Genomic DNA, 9,023 nt, shown 5'->3' with positions numbered 1-9,023 from the left:
TCATCTCTTCCTTTATTTCTATGCAAATAACACAGGATTTTTACACCTTCTCAGTAAAAAAATTATTCAAGGAGTTTGTTCATTTTGTATCCTATGGATTTTTTAGTGGAATGCCACAGTCACACAACCTAAAAAATCTATCCAGTTATTAGAAAGAATTAATGATTCATTCATTATCGTAGCTAAATGTCAGTACACTTCAGAGAACCTGAATATTACTTTCCATCAAAAACTCCACAAGGCTTGATCTGAATTTCCATTTTTCAAGGAATTCTGAGATATAAAATGGGATAAGGAGCCAAACATTTCAGAATTCTTGAAAAATGAAAAATTCTAATTGGTCTCCTTGTGATGTTTCATACTCATATAGAAAACGGTCTGTGTGGATAAGATTAAACTGTTAATTCCTATGCTATGTCTACTAATAAAACCAAATAATTGGTTTTTACTTTGTGATAGAATACACATTTATATTTAGTACAGGATAAGAATTGAAAGGAGGACAAGAAAATGTATTTTTGCCTTTGATCAAGATGAGATATATTTCAGATCTGTTGAAGTGAGCATTGGATAATTTTGGACTTGGGTTGAAAGTAGAGGAAAAAAATTAAACATTTCTACTACGCTGTGATTAGCTTTGATCAGAGCTACACTGTTGTTCTTATTGAGGTTGCTTGGATATATCTTCTACTTGCAAAGAGAGAAGAGGTGATTATTCCAGAAAGACATTCATGTTTGTGTGAAGCATTTTACATAAGCTGAAATCAGCATTTTTTGGAAAGAATATTGTTCCATGTACACTCAACTTTGAGCTCTCAGAAGCCACATCAAAACCATTGCTAACTGAAGTGGGGTGATAATTATGACCATTATGTCAATAAATAAAAGCATGAGCAAAATTTTAAAACTGCTCCCTGAACAGGTGTGGTTCAAGTGAACTGAACAGATCTCCAAACTTTAAACAAACAAGTTAAACTAGATTAATTGCAACCACAATTACCCTGTAAAATTACACATAGCTTGCATCTGATGAGTCAGGCTGATCCCTGGATCTGGCAATGGAAAAGATGTCTTGCCTCCAGGTGAAATTACCTGGGGATGGCTACCTCAAACAGGTATTTACATTGCAGACCTCTGAAGTGAGGTGCAGAGGATCCCATCTGTGGGAGACTTTTTTGTCTTCCTCTTCTTCCTGTCTCTTGTAGAGGAGCTGGAAAAGCCTTGATGCCATTCCAGTCATCAAGGTGTTTGCCCAGAACCCAGTGGTTGTCACTACCATCATTTTACTGTCTCTTGAGGTTTTTTACCTTTCCTTAGGTGACTTTGGTAAACATGGAGAGAATAACTTTGAATGTATGTGATACCTTTATATCATGAGTCAGTTTCTCCCAAAATTTCTAACATTGTTTCAGTGGCCATTATAGCAACTATTTTCTTTGCAGATTTTCAGCATCAACTAAAATTATTTATTCATTTGAGAGATTGAAACGACCACTTCTCAGGTTCTTCTCATTCTTCATTCTCATTCTTCCTTCTCATTCTTCTAATTTTCACGGTGTGGGAATTGAAGGTAACAAATAGCAGTGAGAATACTGGGCAAGGAAGATAAGTCCTACACAAGAGCAAAATTCCTTACTTTTCCTTCTCTCAGGTGTCTTATTCAAATGTAAGTAGCTGTGTCAATGCATACATGTCTATACAGGGGATGTATTATTTATACACACACACATACATATATAACTAATATATAAAAATTGTGTCCCACTTCTTGTAGAAGAAGGAGATCTGAAGAACTGTACTGTATTCATCTCTGGGGGTCCCCAGCACAGAAAGGACAGAGACCTGATGGAGAAAATCTGGAGGAGGCTATGAAGATGATTAGAGTGATGGAGCACCTATGTGAAAAAGCTGAAAGAGTTGGGATTGTTCAGCCAAGAGAAGAGAAGGTTTTGTTATGATCCTATTGCAGCTTTCCTCTCTGCCTGGAGGGAGCCTACAAGAAAGACGTTGTCATAGGACAAAGAGGAATGGTTTCAAACTGAAAGAGGGTAGGTTTAAATAGATATTAGGAAGAGATTCTTCACTGAGGCTGGTGAGGCACTGGAACAGTTTTCCAGAGAAGTTGTGGCTGCCCCACTCCTGGAAGTGTTCAAGGTCAGGTTGGATGAGGCTCTGAGCAACATGGTGGAAGGAGTCCCTGTCCATGGTAGGGAGGTTGGAACTGGTTTGTCTTGAATGTCTCTTCCAACCCAAACCATTCTATGGTTCTATGAACCATGATGAAGAAGGAATATAAATGCAGGGAAAAATGGTTATAGTGAAAAAACCTGACATTGGAAGGAAACTGATAGCCAAGGCAATATTTAGAGGAGGATGAAAAAGAAGCATTATATACCTGCTCTTACATAAATACACAGCTTGTCAGACTGTGGCTTACACATTGCTTTTACTCTTCTGTGATACTGCTGAAAGAAGGCTCTGAACATGTTTTGTTTGATTTGCTCTTCTTATTAGGAGAAACATTTTAACACTCTTCACCTCTGTGTTAATCTTCCCCTGTCTCTGTCAGGCAGGCAGCAGCACAGTGTTTCTCTCTCTTGCTTACAGGCTGTACTTTCAAATAGAATACCAGGAGAGGTCCCCAAGTATTCCTTGAGGAGATTTCATAAGTTCAAACCTGCCTACCACAACTGACTTAAGCTCAATTGCAGTAGAAACACAAAAGGTGAATCAGTCCTAGATTGGGCAAAGGGGAAAGAATGCATCCACAAGAAACCAAACCCAGCAAAAAATCATCCCTGGCTGGGATGGGGTGGGGAGGCCATAGCCCACAGAGGCCAGCTTTGCCCAGCCTTTCCCCCACCGCCCTCCCCCAAGAAGAGGGTAAGAGGAGAGTTTTGAGTGTGTGGTGTAACCTCTGTCAGAGGCAGTGATCCTCCCTTACACAAACCAACCCAGCTAGGAACCCCCAAATCCAGGAAGGCTCCATCCGTGGGACATCACACGAGAGGAAGCTGAGGTGTCATAATCCATCAAAGACCTCCTGAAATGTTCCCAGACTCATTCCTGAGGCCTTGCACGAGAGCACTGCACGTGATGCAAAGTGGTGCAACAGATCCAGAGTCTGCTGCAAGAAACAGTCAAATCCACCCCATACACCCCCTGGGGTGGTCCCTGGGCACTCCCACCTGGCCTGAATGTATGTTAATCCATTGGATTCCATGTTTTTCATGGGACCCTCACTACCAAGAAGATCAGCCGAGAGGATCATTGGGTGCCAGTGGAATCCATGGAGTGGTGATATTTTCTTTAATCTCTGTCACCATCTTTCTGTCCTCCCATCTCTTTTCAATTTCTTGCTCTTCCTTTCTCTTTACCTCTTTCTCTCTCTCTCTCTCAATTTACTATTCAATAAAATCCATACTATTGACTTTTGCATATGGTCTTGTTTGCACCTTAATTGGATCAGAGGCATTTCTAATAATTTTAGAACTGGTTCATAACCCAGATAAACCAGGATTAAACTGTGGGAGCGAATGTTCTGTAAAGCCTTCCTGGTGCTGAAAGATCAGTGGTGGTGTCCCACGACAGTGGTAATGGATCAGATCATGCAGCAATCCTTCAGATGCTGTGTTTGCATGTTTCACTCTTGCTCCACCACCACTCCTAATTCATGAGAAGGGAAAACTCTAGAGCTGCTGCAAAAAATGATTCAACAGACAGAAACTGGCAATGGCTGATACTGAATTATAGAATCACTTAGATTAGAAAAGGTTGAAGATCATCATGTCCAAAAGCAACATGAAGAAAGCAGCCAAGATCTTGCTTTAGCTTTGTGTAACCTCCACTTTGACACTGAGCATACTGGGCAGAGAGAGCACACTACCACCTCCATACCTCACCACCCTTCAGCAAGACACTCACGTGAATTTAAACTGAGTTACAAGCCTCTGTCCTACTAATATGAACAGAATTTTGTCACACACTTAAATTCAGGTATATGTTTAAGCAGTCTGTTGCTTAGCAATGAACCTGGGCTTCTGCTTATATATTTTGGTGATCAAAGGATGCTGTGACACAGCATAGAGCACAGCAGCATCTGTTTTTTACATTTAACAACTTTTTCCTACTGCTATGCTGTGAAAAGGACTTAGGGGCATGAGCAAGGTCTCAAAACAAGAATGATTCTTCTTTCCTGTCACATGCAGCACTGACCCATGACTTGCAGGAATGTTCCTGTCCTCAAAACATCTTTTCACTATAAAGTTGATGCTTGTCTTTTAATATTGTGCAGTTAAGTTGTCTCTTCTTTGTAAGTCTTTATCTAGTTCCTTTCACAGCTCCTTCCTCCTTTGCAGTTTGCCTGGATCATACATGTGTTTTCATTAAAATTTTAGAATTCTTTTGTCACTCTTTCCTTGTTTTCCTGGAGCTCATAACTTCTGACAGCTTTAGTGCAGATCTCTGATGGACCAGGGGGTCCTTTCTGGCAGACACAGACCCGGGATGGGGGTGTGTGGCAGCAATTAGCCTGGGCCATCCCCACCTGGAATCCTGGAGTCCAAGCTTATGGGTAGGTGCTGCTCCTGCTCCCAGGAGGCCTTGAACATCACCAGTTGCCTCCCCAGTTTGGGGGACAGCATGAGGTTAAACCTGCCCTGCCCTGCGCTCCCTCTGGAGAGAGCTCTAGGCAGCCAGGGATATGCCTAAGATAAAAACAGCTTGTGGCTGTACAAATCCTGTACAGCTGTTTGGGTTAACTTAGGGCACTGGATTTCATTGCTGATTTGCATGGTTTCGCTTGTCCTTGTGATCTTGCCACCCTTTTCCCTACGACTTGCAACTTAATTGTGCTTTTCTGCTACACAAATGTCAGTCTGTTTGCAACAAGCCACAGATTTTCATGATAAAGTCTTTACCTTTCTAACTCACATCTTTGCCTGCAAAAAGTGCTTGCCATCGTATTGAAGGAATTCAAGGTGAAGCTAATTGGCTATGTAAAGCTGATTTTTTGCTAAGATTATTATGTGATAGGGAAAATTTTCGCACTAGAGTTGTAGTTAGAACAGATAGAAAAGACCTCATTTCCCCTGCTCCTCTGATGTCTTCTCAAAGTCATTTCAGATCTCACAGATATTTTTGTCAGATATAATCTATTATTTCTTTCAAAGTCTTTTCACTCTGCTTTTAATGCTGCTGCCATTTGTGTATGTATTCATTTTATGTGCACTGATTTTCCAGTGAAGACTATCAGACTGATAATCTAGAAGTTGGAGAAATATATTGAGCACCTTGGGAAGATAGGATTATTTGTCCTCTCACAATCTCTAGTGAATGTGACTCAGACCTTACTTGTAAGGGTGAGTAAAAGCATCAGTGACAGGTGTCTTTGGACCTTCTTTCAAAAACTATATGTGAGAAAGCTGAATGGACCTTTGCTTTGATAGAACCTCCTTGTGCAGCAACCAGGCTGGGATCACTACACATGGGCTCTATAGAATGGCTGTGACAGTGTGGGATAGTTTTGAATGAGTAGCTCTGATATAAATACAAGTTTTTTATCTCTAAGAAACTTCAGCTGAATGTTGGCACCCAGGCTTTTGCTCAGACAGAAGTCTCACAGACAGCTCTTTCTATTTCCTCTAAACTCATCTGATCTTACTATAACACTAATACGCAATTTTAGATTTTGTAACATTCAGAAATAATGACTAGATTCTGTCAGCCTAGTTTACCTAAACTACTGAGTCTTCAGATCTAAGCCTATATGGCTTTAAATTCAAGGTTCAAAATATTTTCAGTCACAGAGTCTAAATCCTTGGGCTGTCCTACCTGTCAGAGTAAAGCTGTTGTGAAATAAAAGGTCATAGATTCAGAAGGTCAAGCTAGCTCTCAGATTAAGATGCTCAAACCTATGTGTTCACAGATAAAACTTTGCTAGGTGTTGAATCTCCCAAAAGAGTCAGTGTAGTTTCAGTCAACAGGTTTAGAGACTAGAGTGGTTTTAAACTGACCTGTATTTAGGCAGGGACCATTTCTGCCTAGGAGAAGTTTCTGCATAAGTTCTTCTATACCTGAACTTGAATAGACAGAGGAGAAATAGGAACTACCCACAGAGCTGGCAGACCAAGGACTGCCTCATCCCTTTCCCAGGAATGAGGATTTCCCAGACTGAATATGATGAGTATCCCTCTGAAGGGGAGAGGAGGTCCAGTTTGCCAAGAGCAGCAGCACAGAAAAGAGGCAACAACAAATAAAAGAGTCAGCAGCAGGGGACAGGATTTTCCAACAACAGGTTTTAACAAAGTACTCTGGCTCTGGCTGTGATTTCACTGTCCTGAACTGAGGTTCCTCCAGCACACCCTAAATGAAGGGAAATGTTTTTACCCTTGTCTTTAGTTACAATTCATAGTAACTGAAATAAAGAAAAGTATAAAGCAACTGAAAGAATATAAAGTCATTTGGACAACTTGATGAAGCAGTATGGCAGTCAAGATCCCTCTTAAAAAGTCCTGGGAACTCTCGATACCAGAGGCAGGCGAGATTGCTAAAGAATTATTTATTTTATATATAGTTTTCTTCCTGGTCTTCAGTTTATTCATTTTGCCCAAGTGACACAGTAAATTTTACTCAATTGCTGATACAATTATTACTGTCTTATTACATATCTCCTGTTGTTTCTCTTTGGTGAGGAGTTAACTACTGGGGCTGTGGTGGGATGTGAATGGTCCACAACTCCTCAAACTGCAGGTTTGCACTGTGGGAATGCTCAGAAATCCTAGTTCACCCAGCTACAGGAGCTGCAAGCCTCACCTGAGTCCTCCTTGGTCTCATCTAGCCCATATGCTGGACCTCATCCACACAAAAATTGGTGTGGGGAGAGCTCTAGACAGGCAGGGATTAGCCTAAGGTAAAAGCAGCTTGTGGCAAAAGCATTGATCTAGACCTTGGAGATAAGAAGCACCTTGAGGACTTCTCAGTTTAGGAGTCAGCAGTGCAGATTGGGAACTGCAGACTACCCTCAATCACTTCTCCTTCAGAGTGTGGTAATGGGAACCTCAACAGGACAGAGAGGATTTTGGAAAAATAGGGAAGTTACTGCTCAGTTATAAGAGGGAAAGGAATGCAGGAGTAAGCTGCCAAAATGATGTTTAGCTAATTTAATTTTTTTTTAGTTGACCTAGTTTTCAAGCAGAAATACAAATGTCTTCTCAGGTTCCTTATCATTAAGGACACACAAGGGTTCTTTGCTGATTCAGAACCCTGTGGCTGTAAGAACTACATTGCTCCACTTATATGAGGGCAGAATTAATTCTAGTAATGTGCAATTAGGGGGAAAAAAATAAAGGTTTTCAATAATAGAGATTGTGCCTGCATTCAAATTCGAATTTCATATGAGAGAAAAGGTTTTAGGTCTACCAAAGTAATTAGTGAACTTTGGGATCAAATTTAAATTTTTTAAAACAAAAAAAATTTTGATCATTCCTTGCAGAAGTCAAATTCTCCTTCATTTATTAAGAGAAAAAGCAACCAAACTAAATATCAACAAAAAAGCAGCTACAAAATCATTTTTTGTAAATGCAGAAGTGACTGAACACCAAATATTTTTAATATTGCTTTTTTGTTAGTAAAAGAAATTAGCAAAAGAAATCACTTCAGGTTGATCTGAAACACACTAGAAAGTATTTTTTAGGTTCAGCCACCAAATTGAAAAATCAATTCTTTGCTCATGTCTAATTAGGATTGTGAGGAAAAGCCTTAAAGAAGAGGGGTATGAACTATTTTCCACAGCTCAGTGTTCTCTTTTTTTCCCTGCTGTATTCCTCACAGGCATTGCTATAGCCCTTTCTGTTACAGTTAGTTATGCAGGCTCCAGTGCACCTTTTCCAGTTATTAGCAGTACACAGTATCCAAGCTGTCTCTCCTTTGAGCCCCATTATTAGACACAGAAGGGATCTAAGTAGCTCCTTTGGGCTCTCAGGCAGGAGGCAGTTTTGCATGCATGGCTGCCTACTTTCAGTAGGTGTGTGCCTGCTCCATGGATGATAACCTCTCTGTGAGTGTATATTTCATGAGTAAAACCAGCTTCTGAAGTTTCACTAACACATGCTTGACTCACAAGTTCATGACTTAGCCTGGGCTGCTGCTGGATTAAAAATATCAGTTTAATATTTTATCAATTACATGGCCAGGGTGTTCGGTTACTGGAGCTGTTTCCTGGTGCTAATATCCTTGGGCAATCTCTTTTGCTTAATTAAGTCCTTATGGAAGACCTGTACCTGGAACATTATTATTTTCAGCTAGGCCATTTCACTTGTGATACTTACCATTTCAGGATGGAATTGCCATCACTTTGGCCCTGTGTTCTGCACTTGAATCTCTTCTATGTACCATGGGTTTTCTTTCTGCACAGTTGCTTTCCGTTTCTTCTAAATGAAGTTGGGTTGCTTGTTTTGGCAGTTCTTAGAATTTCTGAAAGGCTTTACTTAAAAGTACTTTCAATGCACTCTGCAGTTTTCTGCAGCCTGGTTTCCACTTTTGTCCCCATGATTTAGAATGGCAATGGTGTTTATTTTACTGCACAATGTGCACTTTTTCATAGTATTGCAAAGAATACCAGATAAACTCTTAAAGAGAATCTCCTTTTGATAGTATTGGTGATATCTAATTTGTGACAGTCCCAAAACATTTCACATCATTGCATTTAGAAAATATAGAGTTCATGTTTCTATTTTAATACTGACTCAACATGGAACTGAATACCCTGGTAGTTCCTTTGAGTCACCTGTGATGAAATTCACTCTCCTCCTTTACATCTAGTTTTGCATTAGAGTGGAATACAAGCATTTTTAAGGACATGGGAACATGAGAAGATATGCACTCCTGTATAAGTTTCTTTCAATATATTCTTATTTTTTGCACCTGTTATTTTAGTTTCAACCTAAAAGAAGAATCCAACAATAGCTATAAAATATCAGTGCAATTGTCACCTCTTTTGAAGGATAAAATAGATACTCTCCCTG

This window comes from Catharus ustulatus, chromosome 4, assembly GCF_009819885.2.
Source record: "Catharus ustulatus isolate bCatUst1 chromosome 4, bCatUst1.pri.v2, whole genome shotgun sequence".
In the NCBI taxonomy this organism is placed as follows: domain Eukaryota; kingdom Metazoa; phylum Chordata; class Aves; order Passeriformes; family Turdidae; genus Catharus; species Catharus ustulatus.
The sequence above is the reverse complement of the archived record's forward strand: the minus strand, read 5'-3'. Positions refer to the sequence as shown.